Source organism: Mastomys coucha, unplaced genomic scaffold, assembly GCF_008632895.1.
Source record: "Mastomys coucha isolate ucsf_1 unplaced genomic scaffold, UCSF_Mcou_1 pScaffold21, whole genome shotgun sequence".
NCBI lineage: Eukaryota > Metazoa > Chordata > Mammalia > Rodentia > Muridae > Mastomys > Mastomys coucha.
In genome coordinates, this window is record NW_022196904.1 from 114,052,270 (window position 1) to 114,073,975 (window position 21,706).

General features: G+C 41.9%; 1 long non-coding RNA gene across 6 annotated transcripts in view; it reads right to left on the minus strand.

Annotated features, from left to right (window-relative positions):
* The window catches only part of LOC116100900, a 38,583-nt gene extending 20,543 nt beyond the window's left edge, over nucleotides 1–18,040 (minus strand). For 4 of the 6 annotated variants that reach the window (XR_004122722.1, XR_004122724.1, XR_004122719.1 and 1 more), the window contains exons 1-2: nucleotides 17,651–18,040; nucleotides 2,327–2,443 (exon numbers count right to left, since the gene is read on the minus strand). This is a non-coding gene — a long non-coding RNA (uncharacterized LOC116100900). Of the gene's footprint in view, nucleotides 1–2,122; nucleotides 2,282–2,326; nucleotides 2,444–17,650 lie in introns of all 6 variants that reach the window. The other 2 variants (XR_004122721.1, XR_004122723.1) reach the window with 2 other exon arrangements.
* Nucleotides 18,041–21,706: the final 3,666 nt, after the last annotated feature.

Sequence of the window (21,706 nt, forward strand, 5' to 3'; positions counted from 1 at the left end):
AAAAAAAAAGGTATACTGTGTGACACACTGATATACACCATAACTTCCATGATGAGATTTTTTTTATTTCTATTTTTATTTTTGTCTTCTTTGGGGGAGGGAGTTAAGAGGGCAAAAGGCAGATATGAAGGGACAAGGAGGTGAGTGGAATTTGGGTGTGTGGTGTAAAATTCACAGAGAATCAACTTAAAAAATAACATGCAAAGACTCCTTTGCCCATTATTTACCTACCCCCAGTGTATGTACACAAAAATACCCAAACACACAAAGAAGCATAAAAGAAATTATTATGAAAAAATACAAACACACGAAAAAGATGTGAACATCAATGACCACTAAAAGAAATCCAGAGCCAAATAATAGCAGGACAGTGTTTGCATCAGAGTAGCAAAAAGAAGAAAAGACCTACAATACCCAGGGTTGGTGTGTATGTAGGGAAACAGACACTTTCTCAATCCTACTGTACAAGATCGGACAGCAGCTAATGTCATAAAAGCACCCATACCCTTTGATGTAATAGTCTCAACTTAGGGCTTCTATAGGAATAAAAGAAACATTGCTGAAACACGAATGCACTGTTGCAATGTTATTTTATTTAAAATGTCAAGTGTCTGCTCACAGATATCTTGACACACCTTGAATATCAGTCAACAAGACAAAGGTTAAATTCTTCCTGAAAGTACAAACTGTGAAATACTATGCAGCTGTTTTAAAGAGGTTAAGTGGATCTCATGTACCTCTTCCGCTGTGCTGCATCAGAAAGCAAGTTGCACAGTAAAATACGGAATCTGATCTATGTTTATTAATAACAAAACCCTGCAAACATAAGTACATTATTTGTGCATATTAAGTAGTAGGAAAAAAGTTGGAACATTATACAATACCCATAAATAGTATGATTTTTCTCTGGAGTTAGGAAAAACTCCAGTGTGAGAGAGAAAAATAACTTTCTTCAATGATTTTGAATTGTTTTCCTGGGTGCAGGAAAGGCAGTATAATAGCAAAAAAGAAGATGATAAAGTTAAGTCAAAAATGGTGTTTAATCCCTAAGAAATTAGGTATGACAGTGGAACTTCCACATGGCAGCTGTCTGTGTATCTGGATAAAGGATGTTAAGTGGGAAGCAGGAAAGGGAAATGCCATCCTTTGGTCTGGGGTTTGGGAACTTCCTTCCCCTTCCTCAATCCTGTGGCAGCAAGCCCAGCTGTATCAGGAGGAATCAGTGCTGCCTATCCACACTGGAGGAGGCAAGCAGCTCATTAGAGCAGCCCCTGGTAACTGATTTCCAAGAGAGGCAGATGCCTTCCTGCAGGCATCCACATGGCACCCGGACTGCCTCTGCAGCCCAGGATTGCCATGGAGCTGTTCTCTGATGCCTTTCTCTTCCTCCCACCAGGGTGAAGATGGCAGGATTCAGTGCCTGCACTCATTGTACCCATAGATGCTGAGACTTTCAGGGACGTCTGAGTGTGCACCAAGCTGAGGGCACCGAGGTCAAGTGATTTTAGGGAACTTAAGGGAAGACTTTCCCATGAGATAGAAAGCTCTAAAACCCACTTGAGTACAGTACATGAGGAATCCAGAGTAGTATGGCTTTAAAAACTGTGCTATGATGGTATGAATGCATAAAACGACATCAAAACAGACCCATCCAAGAAACTGAGCCAGGCCAGAAATACCAACCTATACAAGCAATTACATCGATGTCTTTATATTTTGTCCTTATGTTGTTTTCTTTTGTTTTGTTTTTTGAGGTAAAGTTTCATTATGTAGCCCAGTCTAACTTGGAACTCAGATTGGCCTCATAGACACATACAATATCTGTGTGTCTATCTCCTGGGTGCTGGGATTACAGAGTGTGAACCATGATGCCCAATCTTAATTGAACTTAGTTCAGTCTGTGATTCTAACACCTCCCACCAAGAACCATGTTTCTACTCAATTCTGCCAGACCTAACGTCATTTTCCTTTGGAATGGGGTTTGCCACCTCTACGGCTTCCAAGAAAAAAATATCTACAGAGAAAGGGCAGCTATATCCTTCTGTTTCCTGATATGTTTAATGAAAATAGAATTGTCTCCACCTCTTAAGATTTAAGTTCAAACAAAATGTATCTTACATACAGTGCACCAGCTCAAGTCCTTTATGGAGTGATACAATTGCCAAGGTAGATTTGCTTTTCTCTTTCAGAGCAGTGGGACACCTGCACCATACATTGAGAATGGGTGGGCCAGGAGCTCTGCTGGTGTGACAGGGTATTGTCTCTTCATTCTCACATAGCCCTGGGAACAGAGAAATTTGGACAGCTCCAGGATCTCAGCTCTTACCTGCCATGTGGCCCTGTGGAACAAGCAGGTCACTTGCAGATGCTCTCCCACTGGCGTTCCAGAAATGCCCTCTTAAAACACTCTAGATATTCCCCATAGACATGTAAAATCAGAATCCTAAGAGAGAGGGGGGAGAGAGAGAGAAAGAGAGAGAGAGAGAGAGAGAGAGAGAGAGAGAGGGAAGGAGGGAGGGAGGGAGGGAGGGAGAGGGAGGGGAAGAGAGAGAGTGTCACTCATGCTGGAGTGGGCTTTGCTGAGGCAGCTGCCTTGCAGTCATTTCCACTTCTGTAAGTACCCTTCGCCCATATGTAAGTGACTACAATAAAACTTTTTGGTTCGCAAAGACTTTGCTGGTATCTATACTTTGACCAGTTGTGGACTTCCTCTACTAAGTGAGTAGACAAGAATGTGGCATCCCCATGGGAAAAGTCTGTCTCACAACACATGGCAAGCACTTTACTACTAAGACATCTCCCTAGCCCCAGAAATATGGGAAGGTTTTTGTGCCAATCTTTCTGTGTAATTCCTACATAGTTCTCCCAGTTTGTGAACTCAGGAGCTATTCTAAACTAGAGCTGGGTTATCATTGACTTTCTGGAATTTCTCCCTAAGGAGACAGATCTCCCTTGCCTAACTCTGTTCCTTTCATCTGACTCTGGCTCCCATATGCTGAGCTCAAATCTCTAACAAAAATGTTTGTGAAGTCCATTACTTATTTTTAATTAACCTTATTTATCCCCCAAACTTTCCAGATGCTTGGAAAACCTCCTTTATCTTCCAACTTCAAAATTCTGTCTCCACAGAAGCCTCAGCCTGCCTCATCTATTAAATGACCTACAGTTATGAACAATGGAGAGATAAATCTGTTTCATTCAATGAAACAGTTACCCGATGAGCCTGAGTCATCAAAGCCTCAGAAGATTTGACACATTCATTAATTTTGTTCAAATTTATTTGTTAACCACAGGAATTGGGAACTATACAGGCTCGGAAGCCTGTGCCTTTTACATGAAGATATATTTGCTGAAATGAGCGTTCCCTTCCACACAGGGATTTGCAAAGTAATTTTACTAAGGGACGAGAGAGAAGAGCTTGGATGTACACTATTCCATTGAAGCCTCATTTACAGAGCACCTGTGATGGGAAAGGTACCCCCAGGGTCACAGGCTCTGATGAAACAGACGCAGGGTGTGTTGTTACAGTAACTTTTGTCTAGGAAAGGGAATAAACAGGAAAAGCTATGCCACAGAGCAAGGCTCCTCATGTCTCCACTTCTCCCTCTCTAGATAACAGCATGAGCTTCAGGCTGAAGAGCCACCCATTAACCCACCAGGACTCCCTACTTCAGAGCTTCACGGGGGACTCTCAACATGGGTTTGCTCTGCCAATGTGTTGGCCAGTGTTATGCCACTATAACAAGTTCCTTGAGCAGAAAGCTTAAAGGAAAAAAATTATGTGGGGCTCAAGGTTTTAGAGGGTTCAGTCATCAATGGCAGTGAGGGTGTGACCGCATAGCAGCTTACATCATGGTGGACAGAAGGCAGAGAAGGGAAGTACCTATATGAACTGGCTTTCTCCTTTTGCTTTTTGTTCTTTCAAGCTTCCTACTTTTTGGATGTTAACACTCACATTCAGGACATGTCTTACCTCCCTCAATTAACCCTTTCTGGAAGCATCCTCACAGACAACCAGGGTATGCTTTCAAATACCCTAGGTGGCTTTTGGTTCAATAAAGTTGACAGTCAAGATGAGCCATCATAGGCAAGCAGGTTGTTTTATTACTCTGGTTACATAAATTGCTCAGGACTAGTTACATGGTTCTATTTGATCCAATGAAATTCAATCCCTGGGTCATACTGAAATGTTAAAATGGAACCTTCCTTTCTAACCTTGCTGATCTGTGGAGATGCCATCCTGAAACCCCCAAAGCCACCAATAGAGATGAGTATTCTGCAAATAAAAGCAATAAAACACAAGAGAAAGCCCAGGGGACAGTCTGGGCCCGTGGGTATCTGTGCCTTAAAAATCGCAATAGTATATGTAAAGAATTTGTGTTTCAAGTACTCAGAATTAGCTTTCTCTAGAACTGGTGTTCAGAGGCTGTATCCAGATGGAAGCTACAGAGAGGGGTTCCTGACATGCAGGCACAAAAGCAGGTACAGACTTGGACTAGAGCTGTATCTGTGAATATAATAGGCAGGGCAAGAACTGCCACTCTGCAGCCCGGTCAGCAGGTAGCCTCTGACAGCAACCCTCCGCACCTGCCATACCCCAGAAGTAGTGTAGCTCAGAGACTGTAGACTGGCTGTCTTCCAGAGGCATTGCTCTCAGCAAGAATTGGGTTCCTTTCTTTCTCTACCTTCAGACTCTATGTACTAAGTAGAGATTTAATGAGCACTTCCCGGGTCATATGCTTTCATGTTCTTGAGCAACAGCTAAATTGAGTCACAGAAGCTAGCCACCCAGTGATTGTGAAAACCTCACTTTGATGTGAGGAAAATTTCAACTATACCTCCAATTTGATCCAGAAAAGCTGAGAGTAATCTGTGCTTCTAAAAGCACCTTTCTCCAGGGCCTCAAATGATGGCAGCAGCAATCCTCCAAGATTGCCTCCAAGATTTTCATGCCTGATTTTCCCCCATAATGTCTCTTACACTTTCTTTTTTTAATTTGTTTTTATTAAATTAATTCATTTTTTAAAGTTTTATTGCATTATAATGAGAAAAGTTACATGATTTCAATTTATCTAAATTTGTTAACATTTAAAATCATATTTTAAGTAAATAGAATTAAATCACATTCTTGTTTTCCTTTTGTACCTCAGGTCCTCCCAGAGACCCCCCTTCAATACCTACAATAACTTTTTTGTATTATTCTTTAAAATTTATAAAATATTATAACAATAAAAATGAGTATTATAAAAGTTGTTTGATATAAAACAACAATTTAAGTCTTATGTAGATGCTTGTACCCAATACTGAATATACATACTGAAATACTGAAAATACATACATTTTTCTCAATATAAATTTTAAATAACTCCAAATGTATTAACTGTCTATTTCAAAATAATACACCACTACTAATATTTTCTTAAATGAACATAAATATATAAAGTGTTTTTGTTTGTTTTATATTTAGTAGAGCTTAAAATCTTGGCTCTTACTGTGGTAACTTGATATAAGAGTTAGAAACGTCAAGCAAAGCATTCAGTCTTACTCTTTGTTGTTCTCTTACAGAACCCCTCCCAATTTAATTGTCTACATTTCTTTTGGGTATATAAATACTTTTAAAATATGTAAACTGTTCTGAAAACCATAGTTTAGTGTAAAAACAGGAAATAAACAATACTACTAATAGAGAGGCTGAGATAGGAGAAGCAAGATCTCAAGACCTATGTTGTACAAAGCAAGACATTGTCACAAACAAACAAGCTGAAAGTATATATGGATTGTATAGTATTGGACCTATTTCTCCAATTACCAAATTTGAGAGACCATTAGATGATGGTCAATAAATTTCTACTTCCTCATATTTTTGGATTTTAATCAATTAATATATGTTGGTAATAATTTTCATATTAAGATACTAAGAAAAAGTAATTGATACTTTGTTGTTTTTGTTGTAAGAAGTGGAACTAGGTTTGTGTGGATTTATTGAAAGATTACTTTCTTGCTTCTTCTAGGATGTACTTTTGCTCCTTATGTTGATGTTTTCCATCTATTATCCTTTGTAGGGCTAGATTTGTGGAAAGATTTTGTGTAAATTTTGTTTTGTCATGGAATATCTTGTTCTCTCCATCTATGGTAATTGAGAGTTTTGCTGGGTATAGTAGCCTGGGCTGGCATTTGTGTTCTTGTAGGGTCTGTATGACATCTGCCCAGGATCTTCTAGCTTTCATAGTCTCTGGTGAGAAGTCTGGTGTGATTCTGATAGGCCTGCCTTTATATGTTACTTGACCTTTTTCCCTTAATGCTTTTAAAATTCTTTCTCTTTGTTTAGAGCATTTGGTGTTTTGATTATTATGTGACAAGAGGAATTTCTTTTCTGGTCCAGTCTATTTGATGTTCCATATGCTTCTTGTATGTCCATGGGCATCTCTTTCTTTAGGTTACGGAAGTTTTCTTCTTTAATTTTGTTGAAGATATTTACTTGTCCATTACATTGGGAGTTTTCCCTCTCTTCTATACCTATTATCCTTAGGTTTGGTCTTCACATTGCATCCTGGATTTCCTGGATGTTTTGGGTTAGGAGCTTTTTGCTTTTTGCATTTTCTTTGACTGTTGTGTCAATGTTTTCTATGGTGTCTTCTACCTGTGAGATTCTCTCTTCTATCTCTTGTATTCTGCTGGTGATGCTTGCATCTACGACTCCTGATTTCTTTCCTAGGTTTTTGTATCTCCAGGGTTGTCTCTCTTTTTGATTTCTTTATTGTTTCTGTTTCCAGTTTTAGATTCTGGATGGTTTTTCTCATTTCCTTCACCCGTTTGATTGTGTTTTCCTGTAGTTCTTTAAGGGATTTTTGTGTTTCCTCTTGAAGGGCTGCTGTTTACCTGTGTTCTCCTGTATTTCTTTGAGGGAGTTATTTATAGCTTTCTTAAAGTCCCGTATTATCATCATGAGAAATGATTTTAGATCTGAATCTTGCTTTTCTGGTGTGATGATGTGTCCAGGACTTGCAATGCTGGGAATATTGGGTTCTGATGATGCCAAGTAACCTTGGTTTGTGTTGCTTATATTCTTATGCTTGCCCCACATCATCTGGTTATCTCTACTACTACCTGCCCTTGCTAAATCTGACTGTAGCATGTCCTTCCTGTGATCCTGATTATGTCAGAACTCCTCAGAGTTAAGCTGTCTCTGTGATCTTGTGATTCTGGGATCCTGTGACCCTGGTCTTGTTAGAGCACCTGGGAGTGGAGCTTCCTCTGAGTATTTTGGGAATGACTGCGGAGCTTGCACCCAAGGTCTGCTCAGAGCACCAGCTCAGACAGACTGGAAGAAACCTGAGCCACTGGGCTGGTGGAGTTCCTGTGTGCTTGGTCCCGCTGGTCCCAATTACTCCCAGTGTTGGGACAGATGTGTCCTCCTCACCTCTGATCCTGGGTGTGTTAGAGTGCCTGGGAGTGGAGTTTCCTCTGGGTGTTGTGGGACTGGAAGAAACCTGAGCCACTGGTCTGGCATTGTTTCTGTGTGCCTGGTCCCACTGGTCCCAGTTACTCCCAGTGTTGGGACAGATGTTATGTCCTCCTCACCTCTAATCCTGGGTGTGTTAGAGTGCCTGGGAGTGAGCTTCCTCTGAAACTAATTCATTTTTTCCACTCCATATTCCATTCCCTACCGCCATCCCCTGATCCACCCTCCAACTACTCCACATCCTACTGCCCATGCCCGTCTCCACTTGGATGTAACCAACCCCCACCCCCAAACTCCAAACTCCCTGACCTCTAAACTCTCTGGAGCCTCCAGTTTCTTGAGGGTTAGGTGCATCATCTCTGAATGAACACAGACCCAGAAGTCCTCTACTGTATGTGTGTTGGGGGCCTCATATCAGCTATATATCAGCTTGGTGGTCCAGTGTTTGAGAGATCTTGGGGGTTCAAATTAATTGAGACTCCTGGTCCTCCTACAGGATCATCCTAATTCTCAGCTTCTTTCAGCCTTACCTAATTCAACAACAGGGGTCAGCTGCTTCTGTCCATTGGTTGGGTGCAAATATCTGTATCTGACTCTTCCAGCTGCTTATTGGGTCTTTCAGAGGGCAGTCATGCTAGGTCCCTTTTTGTGAGTGTTCCATTGCCTCAGTAATAGAGTCAGGCCTTGGGACCTCCCCTTGAGCTGGACCCCACTTTGGGCCTGTCACTAGACCTTTTTTTCCTCAGGCTCCTCTCCATTTCCATCCCTGTAATTCTTTCAGACAGGAACAATTATGGGTCAGAGATGTTACTGTAGGATGGCAACTCCATCCCTCACTTGATACCCTGTTTTTCTGCTGGAGGTGTGCTCTCTAAGTTCCCTCTCCCTACTGTCAGGCATTTCATCTAAGGTCCTTCCCTTTGATTCCTGAGAGTATTTTACCTCCTAGGTCTCTGGTGCATTCTGGAAGGTCCCCTCAATCTCCTATTTCCTGCGGTTGCCTGTTTTCATTCTTTCTTCTGGCCCTCAGAGTTTCAGTCCTTTTCACTCTCCCAATACCAGATCAGGTTCTCCTCTCCCTCCGCACTTCCCCCACTCCATCCACTATCCCTCCCAGGTCCCTCCCTCCCTCCCCACATGTGATTGCTTTCTTCTTTCTCCCAAATGGGACGGAGGTGTCCTCACTTGGGTACTTCAGCTTATTGACCTTTATGAGTTCTGTGGACTGTATCTTGGGTATTCTGTACTTTATTTTTTGGCTAACATACACTTATTAGTGAGTATATACCATGTAAGTTCTTTTGGGTCTGAGTTATCTCACTCAGAATGATATTTTCTAGTTCCATCCATTTGCCTGCAAAACTCAGGATCTCATTCTTAATAGCTGAGTAGTATTCCATTGTATAAATGAACCACATTTTCTGTATCTATTCTTCTGTCATGGGACATCTAAGTTGTCTTCAGCTTTTGGCTATCACAAATAATACTACTATGAACATAGTGGAACATGTGCCCCTATAACATGGTGGGGCATCTTTTGGGTATATTCCCAAGAGTGTTATTGCTGGATCTTCAGGTATATCTATTTCCAGTTTTCCGAGGAAACTCCAGATTGATTTCCAGAGTGGTTGTACCAGTTTGCAATCCCATCAGCAATGGAGGAGTGTTTCTCTTTCTCCACATCCTCTCCAACATGTGCTGTCACCTGAGGTTTTGATCTTAGTCATTCTGATTGGTGTAAGGTGGAATCTCAGGGTTGGTTTGAGTTGCATTTCTCTGATCACTAAGGACTTTGAACATTTCTTTAGGTGTTCAGCCATTCAAGATTCTTCAGTTGTGAATTCTTGGTTTAGTTCTATATTCCATTTTTTGATTGGGTTGTTTGGTTTTTTGATGATTAACTGCTTGAGTTCTTTATATATTTTGGATATTAGCCCTCTATAGGATATGGGGTTAGTGAAGATTTTTTCCCAATCTGTAGGTTGCTGATTTGTCTTATTGACTATGTCCTTTGCCTTATAGAAGTTTTCCAGTTTCATGAGGTCCCATTTATTAATTCTTGATCTTAGAGCATGAGCCATTGAAGTTCCATTTAGTAAATTTCCCCCTGTGCCAATGAGTTCAAGGTTTTTTCCCACTTTCTCTTCTATTTGATTCAGTATATCTGGTTTTATGTTGAGGTCCTTGATCCATTTGGACTTGAGCTTTGTACAAGGTGACAAATATGGGATCTATTTTCATTCTTCTACATACAGACAGCCAGCTAGACCAGCACCATTTACTGAAGATGCTTTCTTACACTTTCATCAGAATCACCACTGCTGCAGAAAGGCAGGTTTCAAGACTCTCCCATCCTCAGCATGTGGTACACATGTGCATATATATAGGATTCCATGCTGATCAGCCTGATACATGTACTTCATTGCCTGGTAAGGCCAGGATCTGGTTTTGATAAACCTCAATGACATGTGCATTTTATTGCTTGATAATCCCAGGATTGGAAATTTATGAACCTCACTATCTAATTTCCATGCATTGTCCTACAGCCTCTGTTTGACTCATTCACATGATAGGAAGGAAGCTTATATTAGGAGAGAAGACTGTTTCTCTAGCTCAAATGTCTGAGCCTCATATTCTGCCTTCTTAATTCTGTAGCCAGTATGGCTCCATTCATATAGGTGAGCTGGATGCCATATTCTGCCCTTTGATATCTGTATATGAAAATTGTTTTAAAAAACTTATTTTCTATCCTGTCCTCTGCATACCATTAATCTGCAAGCTTCAGTTGGGTTTGGGTTCATAGCAGAAATCTGGCTTGGCATGACAGAGCCTCTGTGTTTTACAGTGAGTGCTACAAAACACATGGATATATAGTAATTAAGTACTTGCTAAACATTCATAAACATATGTTTACATACATAAGTAATGGATGGATAAATGAATCAATAAATAAGTGCAGATGAATACTTAGTAGTAGATTTTGCAACAAGAACCCAACTATACAATCCAGAATCTCATGGGGGAAGTGTCTCTACTTGTCCTGGACTCTGTCATGCTTTCCTCTGAATGGCTGAGTGAATAAATGGGCCTGTTATAAAATAATCCAAAACCTCTGTCCTCTGCATTGGCAGGTCATGAGGCAGTGAGGTAGTTTTCTTAGCCCTGCAGTGACCTGGTACTCTCTGTCAGGTACATGATTCACCAGTGCTGGAGCTACATTCTCTCTACCATCAGCTTTTCACTTTGAATCTTGTGAAGCGATGGTGGAGCTGAACTATGGCTGACATCTAACAATAGAGATTACTCTGAATATCCATAGTGTTAATGTGGATCCAGCTGACATGTTGCTCTAAGAACAAGAAGACAACACTTGGTGTCACTGTGCAGCCTGTGTCCTGATGTTAGTCTTCACCAGAGAAACTTTCAGCGTAAGACAGGTCCAAGCTAGAATGAACAGCCAGCATCGAACCCACCAGGAATTACAGCATAAATTGCTCTGGGTAAAGCACAAAATGTCTTGAATCCAAAATTGGCCCTGGCTGCTTTGTGACTGGATTGAAGACAAGATACTATTGAGGCTCTAATGTGATCCTAACTCCCTAGAGGTTATGCAACAGCTTCAGTTCAGACCTAGTAGAATGCACACACTCAGAGTTAAGGTGGTCCCATTCTATGGTGGATCACTACTAACTTCTTAACCATGAATACCAGGATGCTACCTTTACCAGGTATCAATATCAAACAAGCAGCCATTGATGTGATGATGTGTGTGAAGAATGATTCCACTTTCTTGGAGTGCAACTTCTACAGCAGGTCACAGTAAAGTCTTCATTTATTGAAGTTAAGTAAGACCTGGACATGGATGACTTCAAAGTGCAGCCTATACAACCAGTCTGTGCCCAAGTTGTTTGATAGTTATTTGTAGCCAGGATGACATTAAGGTCACAATGTGGTTCTGATTCCCTTTAGGTGATGATCAGGTTAGGGTTGAATGGGAAAGAGTCCAACCTATATACACTTGAACCTGAGGTGTGCCTAGGACACTTGATGGCTAAGAATCACCCAGTGCATGTTGGTATAATAAATAAAGTCTTTTCCATGGCCTGTCATCAGCATAGAATCTTTATGAGTAAAGATTGCTCATATATAGGATTTCTCAGGTGAGACCTATGTATAGTTCAGGATGTATTTAAGTTAGCTAGTACCTAAACTTAGAAGAACGTACTGAATGGCAAACAAACCCTTGATGTTAGGTTGTTATCAAGATTGTTTGATGGTTAAGTGTGTCCTACCCTCCTGAGGCTTTAGTTTGGGATCTTGGCTCATATACATGAAGTTGTCTGACTAAGATGAAGACCTAGTCACCAAAAGAACCTGTGGTAGTTTGAATAGGCATGATCACCATACATTCACATGTTTGAATGCTTGGCTATAGGGAGTGGCACTATTAGGAGGAGTGGTCTTGTTAGAGGTAGTATGCCACTGTGGAGGTAGGGCTTTGAGGTCATGTAGTGGGTTGGTCTGATGTTGTTTGTATTCTATTGTTAATTTTTGTTCCTCAAGAAGGGTTGCCTCCAATGAGCAGATCATCACATATTCAGGTGATGTCATATGAGCCTTCTCCCCATTTTAATTGGCCAATAGAAGGCTAGAGCCTGTGATTGGGCAGTGGAGGGGAAAGGTGAGACTGAAGGTTTGAGAGTAGAGAACAGGTAGAGGAGAGAAAGAACATGCATGGGAGAGAGAAGACAGAGGAAAGGGAGAAGCCTTCATGGACAAGAACTACACAACCTGGAGAAAGTGCAAGTAGCAAGGGGGTCTTATAGCTGAAGGATACTTTAGTATAGTGACAGATCTGTCCAATCTAGGCACACAGCTTATAATTCTAATAACTGGATTGTGTTTTTTTCTACAGGCTTATTAGGGTTGGAAATTCCAGCAACAGGTCATGTATGCTCAAACTATTCCCAGTGTGACACACAGTCTCCTTCTGCTGAAGATGTAGAACTCTCAGTTTCTTCAGTACATGTCTACCTGCAGGCTGCCATGCTTCTTGCCATGGTGATAATAGACTAAACCTCAGAAAGTCTAAGCCATCCCCAATTAAATGTTTTTTTTTTTTAATAAGAGTAGGTCATGGTGTCTCTTCACAGAAACAGAAACTCAAACTAAGATAGAACTCTTGAAGTAAGGTCATCCCAGGCTACTTTATGGTCATAGAGTAGTTCTAGTGTAATTCAGTGTTTCCCACATACCCTTTGAGCAAGAAGAGTCCAGCTTTTATGATGTTCTGGAATGGGGATTTTCTTGGCTCCTTTGTGATTATAGTTCAAGCAAGAATTAACTTAGTCCCTTGCTAAAGAACTCACTTAAGTACATCCACTCATGAAGCAGGGAGAAGCCCTCAGAAATCACCAGGGTCTTAATGTTGGACCTCTAGCCCTCAGAATTGTGTGAAGGCAAGATCTGTTGATAAGAAGCTACTAGTCTTAGGTTGCTTGTTGTTGAAACCTGGGTGGGCTCATTCTTGCATCCCAGGAGTGAAAAATCATTAGAAAGACTTCTTGAATTCTTGTCAAAGAGCATTGAAAGAAAGGACTATTCTGGAGCAGCTGTCCAAGCAAAGACAACAGGACTCTCTGCCCCACTGAAGGGACTCTACCCAGCTGGGGCATGGTGAGCATGGCTCTGGTGGGTGTTTTCCTTCTCCCCTACTCCCTCTGCCTTGCTAAAAACCATTAGATTCCATTCCTAAAGCTAGCCACCAAAGTCTACTACCTTATTTGGCCACTTCCTTTTCCTGAGGCTGACTACCAAGGTCCAACTATCAAAGTATTAAAGTCCAGCAATTCAAAGCTCCCTTCAGCTCACCTAATTAACCTAATTAACATGCCCAATTAAAATTAAACACCTCATCCTGACACAGAGTTTCCTTTTGTACTGTAAGGCAAGTGGGTCAAGCCACCAGACACACATAAGAACTGTCAAGGTTAAGTGAGCTCAGACCCCCAAAATCTTAGAGATTTGAGACCAGCATGAGTAGAGTTGATCCCTACTTGTTTCTGTACCTGCTCTGGGACACCAAACCATGACACCCCACTGACAGGACCATGGGCACTTAAAGTCACCCCTGGGGTCTTTCCCCATGCAAATAGAGCATCACTAACATCTGAAACTCAGCCAATGAAAAACATCTACCCCCAAAATCCCACCCCACTCCTCAAGGTTTATATAGTCCCTGTTCTCATGGAATAAGACACACAAGTTACCTCACCTAGGATCTGAGGGAGGTTGACTTTACCTGAGCTGTAATACTTGGGGAAGAGTTTTCTCTCTCCTGAAGCATTCACCATTGGGTCTTAGATCAGCCTGGCTGACTAGGCTTATGCCTCTACCATCACCTCTACCACTGTCACTGACTCTGCCATGGTAACTGACAAGAGACCTGGATCCCAGGTGTCTGTCCCATACAGGCTGCCCAAAACTCCTCGATTGTCTTCTAAGAGCTGTAATACTGCAGGAAGGACCCTTGGTATCTATTCATCCCTGGCTCTACTTTGCCCTCCTCAGTCTGGTTTGGTGCAGAAGCATTTGTTGCCCAGAGGGAAGCAGGTGTAGAGCAGATGACACTTATAAACTGCCATTTTCCTACATGCTACATCTGTCTTCTATCTAGAGGCAGTCCTTTGTCCTGTTCCCCTCCGGGACAAATATGTGTGCCACATCTCCCTTGTTCCCTTCCCTTTCTTCCTCATCCTCTATTGCCTGTCTTCATCTTTTATTCGCTGCTCTCTGTCCCTCTGGGGCAAATAAATCATCTTTGTGCTGAAACCTTGGTCTTGGAGGTCTTGACTCAATACTTTCCCTAATACCCACTGCCACCACGGGGCCGAGGAATGACTATCAGTATGCTTTAAGTCTTTCAGGAACTGAAGATCAAGAGGCCAGATGATGCAAGAGGCCAGAGAGAAGCCACTATCTTTTGGAAGTATCTCATGGTTTCATGTATGTGTTTCAGTATGTGATCTCTAGGTAGGTATATCCACAATTATACATGTGTTGGTAGAATGATCACAGAAACATTTGGGGAGATGTCCAACTTCTCATCCTGATTAATGACTGCTGTCATTACTGTAAGGGCTTGTTGGAGTGAATTTGCCCCTGCTGCCATGTAACAGCATGTTGTTTACCTCTCACTTTTGATCTGTGTTTCACCACATTGGGAGGACAGTACCAAGATATTTAAGAAACCAGATGCTAGCATCTTGTACTGTATTATCCCAGCTACAGAACTGAGAAATAACTTTTGTTGTTACTTATACCGATACAAGTTTCTATTGAAACACGCAATCTTCTATGATTTCAAAACTTTAATCTAAAAATTTGATGTTGGTAGAGGGCAAAGTAGTTATCATCTTTGTCTCCTACTTTTTTCCCAAGTAGAGGCACCTTCATTTTCCTAGTTGAGCTGATATTAATTTGACATACTATCATCATATAATTTTAGTACTGTAGTTATTGACTTTAAGAAGCTAGTTGTATAGACTATTGCCATTGCTTTTAGTTGGTCGCCAGAACTTGATGGTATGACCCTATTGCTGAAAACATTAAGCATTTTGATCACAGGAAATGGAGAAGTGAATTTGGTACTAAGAAGACGGGTTTTCCTTACTGGCTAGCATTTAGAATAGAGACATACATGATCCAGGTTAATGGGGGAAGAGGGTCCTTTAAATCTTCCCTAGCTGTTGTATACCAGGGAGCTATAAATGGCATCCAGCATGCCAAGATATACGTATGGGTACAATAGTAGCATGAATGTTTATGGGAATGGCTATCTTAGTTAATACGCTATTGCTGTGAAGAGATACCATGACCAAGGAAACCGATTGAAGAAAGAGCTTAATGGAAGCATACAGTTTCACAGGGTAAGGCCATGACTATCATGGCCAGAATTTTGGCAACAGACTGGCAGGCATGTTGTTGGAGCAGTATATGAGAGACACATCATAAAGCAATAAGCATGAGGCAGAGAGAAACCTCAATGTCCACTTCTACTGACAAACCTAATATTTCCCAAACAGGTTCCCCAGCTTGGACCAAAGTATTCAAACATATGAACCTGTGGGGGCCATTCTCATTGAAAGTACCATAATGATCAACTATTTTCCGATTGGAAGGAAATAAGATCAAATCCACAGGAAGAAAACCATGTTTCATACTAAAGATCTGGAAAAGAACCTATGGCTAACAAACTCACAGGCCCCACCCTTTCTCTTCTGACTCTCACACTTTCATCAATAACTCTCTAAACATGGGGCTATTCTGGTTTTGCACTTAAGGAAATTGTCCAAAGGTCCTTCAATTTATAAACTCTATCCTTACAATTTCCAGCTAGGTGAGGTCTCCTGCATACTTCGCATAATCCTTTCCATTTTTTCAGGAGACACCAACTAAGGGTAAATATGGGAACCATGAACAGAATTCTGTAAAGAAAGATCTGTGCAGGACACATGGAGACAGCAGATGGAAAAGATGTGTGCTACTCTTATGAGAAATCACATCAAGCTAGGCTGCAAGAAATTCAAGCTGAAGACTGAAAACCCTCTCAGAGATACAGCAAAGGGTCCAAAATAATCGTTTCAAAATAAACCATGGTAAAAAAATGACCATTATTAAATGGTCATTATTTAATGGTCATTATTAAATGACCATTATTAAAAAAAGTGTTAAAAACCAAATACACATTGCTAGGGCATGTGATGTAGAACAAAGTACAATGTAAGTCTACAAGGCTTCAGAACTGTATTGTGTGTGTCACCTAAAGGTAAATGTCTGCAAAGGCCAGAGGGCAATTCCAGCTTCTTCCAGCTATGGTCTGATGAGAGTTTAAGGAACATGGCAATTGAGTCTGGACAGTGAACATGCTAACAAACACCACTAGAGCAAGGAGTCCGAGTTTTCCTTACATATTTGTATAAAAAGGATTACTGTTCATTTTTGTGAAGTTGTTAACCCAGTAGGTTAGGTGATATTTCTAATCTAATCAGTTTGAGGGCAAAGGTCAAGTGGAAGAGATTCTGGAACCTATGATGTCAGGATATAAGTCACACAACTTGAGTGATCCAAGGATCCTCATATCAAGGTACATGGTAAACATCAAACAACTCTTGTGGTCATGGTAGTGTTTGGTCACATTATAGTAGATACCACTGTGAGTTCTTGCGGTTTCAAATCAGTCTGTGTGCAGTATAGACTATTGATTTGCAGAATGTGTAATGTCAGGTTGAGGCTTAGTATATAGTATGGTTCAGATATAGATCAACTAACAAACCAAGAAATATGATCAGGCAGGCTCTTCTTTAATTAGGAAGTCTCTACCTCTTATGAGACCTTGACTGGGTCCTGGAGATGAGTGGAAGACTAATTCTGAGCAGAAATTTTTTTAAGTCTGGATGTGTCTCAGACCCCAATAAGGACCTGATTCAGTTCTGACTCACAGAACTCACAGTTCTGCAGGATGTCTGATATACAACCCCTAGGAAAAGGAAGATCTGTGGGGCATACTCAGCCTAAATGTACAAAATTCACACCTTGGTCTATCATTTCTGTTGCTTGTTTTATCAATAAGATGCCCTTATCATGAGACTTGCCGTGCATCATCTGCAGCACTGGGGTTTGGAGGACAGAGTTGATTGAGGTTTTGGCCTCCAACCTGTCCCTTTCTCATTATTAAGCCAGTAGGATTGCCCAGAGACCAGAAATCCATGAAGCTTTCCCTACCTGGCCCCACACTGCAGGAAATGACTTCTGAGACTGTCACTCACTGAAGAGTAGCATAAAAGAGGAAATTCATCTTGTCCCATTTTGGAAACTGGAGTCCTGGGACAGGGGCTGCCTCTACCTCAGGGAGGCAAAAGGAGGTGACTAGTAGAAGAAGACAACTGTTGTACATACCACACACTTTTACATGCGGACATGAAATCATCCAAGGGTATAAGAACACACATTCAATAAATAAAAGTATACACATGAAAGTAAATGAAAGAGTACAGTAACACTGGTTTCTGAGACTCATATAGCATGAGCCATGCAAAGGAGGCCTTAGTTGACTAAAAATGGTTGTTGCCAGGAAGCTTCATCTCTAGAGAAGCCCAAGAACATCTCAATGAAGCCCTACCCACTTACCTTGTATAACATGTGATCCCTGGATGAATGTCACTGAAGGGCAGTGTTGAGATGATCTTCAACCTTCTGGTAGAACCTAATCAGGTTCTGTCATGGCCTCTCTTCTTGGTGTGTGTGAAGAATCCTTTCCCTCAAACTTGATTTGGCATGTCATTCTGCAGGGAATGCATACATGCTTTCCCTGGGGTCTTGGCATCTTACCATAATCATATCTAGTTTGATCACAGACCTATCAAGAACCTCTGTGACCACCAGTCACCCCTATTTAGGTCACCTTACCAATAGGGGCCTAATGCAGAGTGTAGATGTGGTCTTTTAGCCACATCTCTAACCCACAAAACAGCCCTCTTGCCAACACCTTATGTTCCAAGCCTACCCCATTAGAAACTGCTATCTACACACCAAGGCTTTACCATGGCAATGACTCCAAATATTAGGTCACAGTGGCCTGACCTTACTTCATTCTACAGTCATAGTTTCCAGAGATTCTATCTTCCCTGGCCAGGTGTCTTTTCCCTCAAGCTACTGATGTTCAAGAGGCCGTAGAGTTATTATCAGCCAAAGACTTGTGTCAGTGGCTTCTCTAGGAATTCCCTCACATCCAGTCTCCTCTTCTCAGTTGGTACCTTCACCCATGCAAGGGAGGGCCAGGGGACAGTGCCTCATCTTCATTCCACATGAGCATCACAGTCTCTAGCCATGTCAGTTTCTGCTTTGTCCCCTTAGTTCCCTTGTAGTTATTAACTTTTGAGGTACCAGCTGATGTTTCTGGGGAGAAGGTGTAAAGTTTAGTGAAGCCTTTGTCCCTCCATCATACCCCTCAAATCAGTACATTTACACCTTCACTTAAGATAGACTCAAAGGCAGCTCACCACAAGATAGGTACAGGACAAGTAAATGTTTGAGCTGATTAATAAACAACTGAATGGAAAGAATGTGCCTAATTAGTAAGCTGCCCTCTTGGTTTTGTCCTGAGCCTGCTCTGAGCTATGAGGTCATGGGAGCATCAGAACACCTGCTGTGCCCTGGTATCACCTCAGCTGTGCTTCCCCCTGAAGGACTGTGTGAGGTTTGCACATCTATGATACTTTACAGTGAGCCCAAGCCCAGTGCCCAGGCCCAGAGGACACTGCAACAGTGACAGAGGGTTTTCAGTAGCCATGCTCTGAGGCCAGAGTCACCCTGTCTCAAAATAAGGTGTCTATGATAAAGACACACATTTACAGCTAGCCTTTGCTTTCACTCATACTAGCATACATGCCCTCACATGTATAAAAATCAAGAACTTATGCATAATTGGAGCAATAACACAAAGTTTTAGATATAGTACTGTAATGGGGTTTGCTGTTTAAATGCCTTCAGTTATGCTGTAGAGAAGTCATTGGACATAAAAGATAAGACTGCTGCTGTGGATTAGCAAAGTTAGGAACTCCAGGGCACAGGATCAGTGAAGCATCTCCTACCTGCCTTAGACACTATGGATTGCCAGAGCTGACACTTGTCCCTCTACTGGGACACAACAGAGCTTCATCCTCCACCAGTCCAGAGCCTAGAGTCTTTTCAGGTTTTACAGGTTGGGTGTGGTCAGCCTGTAGCCCCTTTCTCTGCTGAAGTGTGGGTGTCATCTCCCTGTATCCTTGCATGCCTGGTTTCTCTGTACACATCCTTCTGATACCTGCTTACAACCACCTCTTCTTACCATAGGCATTGTCCTGTTTGATAAAAAGAACTTCAGGGACATCACTGTGACTTACAAACTCTAAAACTCTGTACATCACACTGGGTTTAAATTAGATCATCATCCCAGGATGGTGGGATCCTGACCAACCACCACATCCCCAGCTTACACCCAGACTCAATTGCTCCTACTCTGTATTCCTGCCAACCCCTATAAACCCTGTGCTTCCTCAAGCCTAGGCCACTACCTTCACCCTGGTGATGACCCATCCTGTGATGTCACAGAATCCTGACCTCACCTCACTCAGTGTCATTAAAGGTGCCCCCTCACTTCCTTTCCCTCCCTACATTGTCCTTTTCATTTCCAATGTCCTTGGAGAACATTTTGGGTATGGCCTGAGTCCTCTTCAGATTTACTTACCTGAAAGCTACCGCACACCTATCTTCTTCTCACTATAGCCCCGTTAGAGCTGGGAGCCGAAAGACAGAAAGTGATGATCCTTCCTCAGCCCCAGTGTAAGGTCACACATTTCCTAGTCACTTCAGTAGCTGATTTGACCAGCAAGGATGCCTTATTGCCATTTAGCCTTGAGGATGCCATTCACTGCATCTATGATTGGATTAGAGAGGAGACTGCAAAGACATTCTATGAAAAGTCCTAGCCTAGCCCAACATACACCTAACATTCAAGCCCCAGCCCCTCAAAAGTATAGTTTAGTACACACATAACATATAGATGAAGTATGGATAAAACTTAAATAACCATTGAGCTCTATGCATAGGGAAACCAGCATTAGGTTCATGGAATCATGGGGAACTTCTCTCTTCCAGGTCTTTTCTCAGCTTTCCAAGTGCTTGTATGTAGAACATGAGAAAGAACCATGTCTCACACTGTTTTGAGGTCAATGTCCCAGCAATGTGGGAGGTTCTTAGTGTTTTAGCAATAGTGTGAAAACTCACTTAGCCTGTCTCAGAAAACATTGAGGTCATGGACAGGAAAACATATGACATCAATGAATAGCATGTATCTTTACACATATGGACATGGATCAGAGAACAGTAGCACATACATGAAGATAAATCATACCAAAGTGAAAACATGTATGTGAAGTAATTATAAAATTAGAGGGCAATGCTGTGATAGCATTTACTGTGACAGTGACAATGGTAGTTGTAACCATAAAATTGCAGATCTCTGAATTAAAATGGAAAGATTGCTATTGCTAGGGACTGAGGTCCTCAGGGAAGCCCAGGAATCAGGACCAAGGATACACTGTCCAGCTGCCCTGGCCACATTATAAGTGATGGTCAGATGTGGGGATATAGACAGCCATGATGTTTTCTTCCCTGCCTGGAGTTTGGATTCCTGGTCCAGGGACACCCGTGTAGCTTTGTCCCAAGTACACTCTCTCTCTGTCTCTCTCTCTGCTGTATCTCTCTGTCTCTGTGTCTCTGTCTGTCTGTCTATCTGTCTCTGTCTCTGTCTCTCCATCTCTGTCTCTCTGTCACTCTCTGTCTCTGTCTCTGTCTCTCTGTCTCTCTGTCTCTCTCTGTCTCTGTTTCTGTCTCAGAGTTTCCTCTAACTTTGTTCTTAAGTGGCAGGTCACCCAGCTAGCAGCCTTCTGATCCCTGCTGCTTGCAGCTCTTCTTAGGATGAGCTGTCCTAGATCAAGCCTCGTAAGGTCTCAGTTTCCCCATGTAAAATCCAACAAAGAAGTGCTGAATATCAATCAGTCATTCAGGTCATGAATTTCAGGCAGTGCCAAATCCACAAATAAAGCTTAATCTTGTTTTGAATCCCAGCCCTACCCAGCAGTGTCTGAGTAGCTCTCAGACAAAACCACAGCAGTTATTGTGTCAGGAATCCACCACATAGTATCACAGAGCCCTCATCTAACTTTATACTGAGACTCTCAATGAGTGTCCAGACCTTCAGCTGCCTCCCAGTAGGGTCTATCCTTCTCTGCCTATCACTTTGCAAGCATCCCCCTAAGCATTTTGATTTTTAGTACACAACTAGAAGCTTTTCTCAGAGACACTTTCCTGGGAACCAGCTCACATCCAGTTGCTACTATCCCACCATCTTCGCATAAGTACCTCACCTCAAGAGGAGAAAGACATGTGACAGTGCTCTTCTTATAGCACAAATGTCTGAGCCTCACATTCTGCCTTATCATGACAGACACTCTATAGCCAGCATGGTTCTACTGGTGTCAGTAAGTCAGTGGAATGCCAACTTCTTCCCTCTGAGGTCTAGATATGAATGTGATGAAAACCTTACTTTCCATCCTTTCCTCTCTGTATCATTCATCTGCTAACCTTAAGTTGGGTTGTGGGTTAATAGTGGAGAACTTCTCAGCATGACAAATGTCCTGGGTT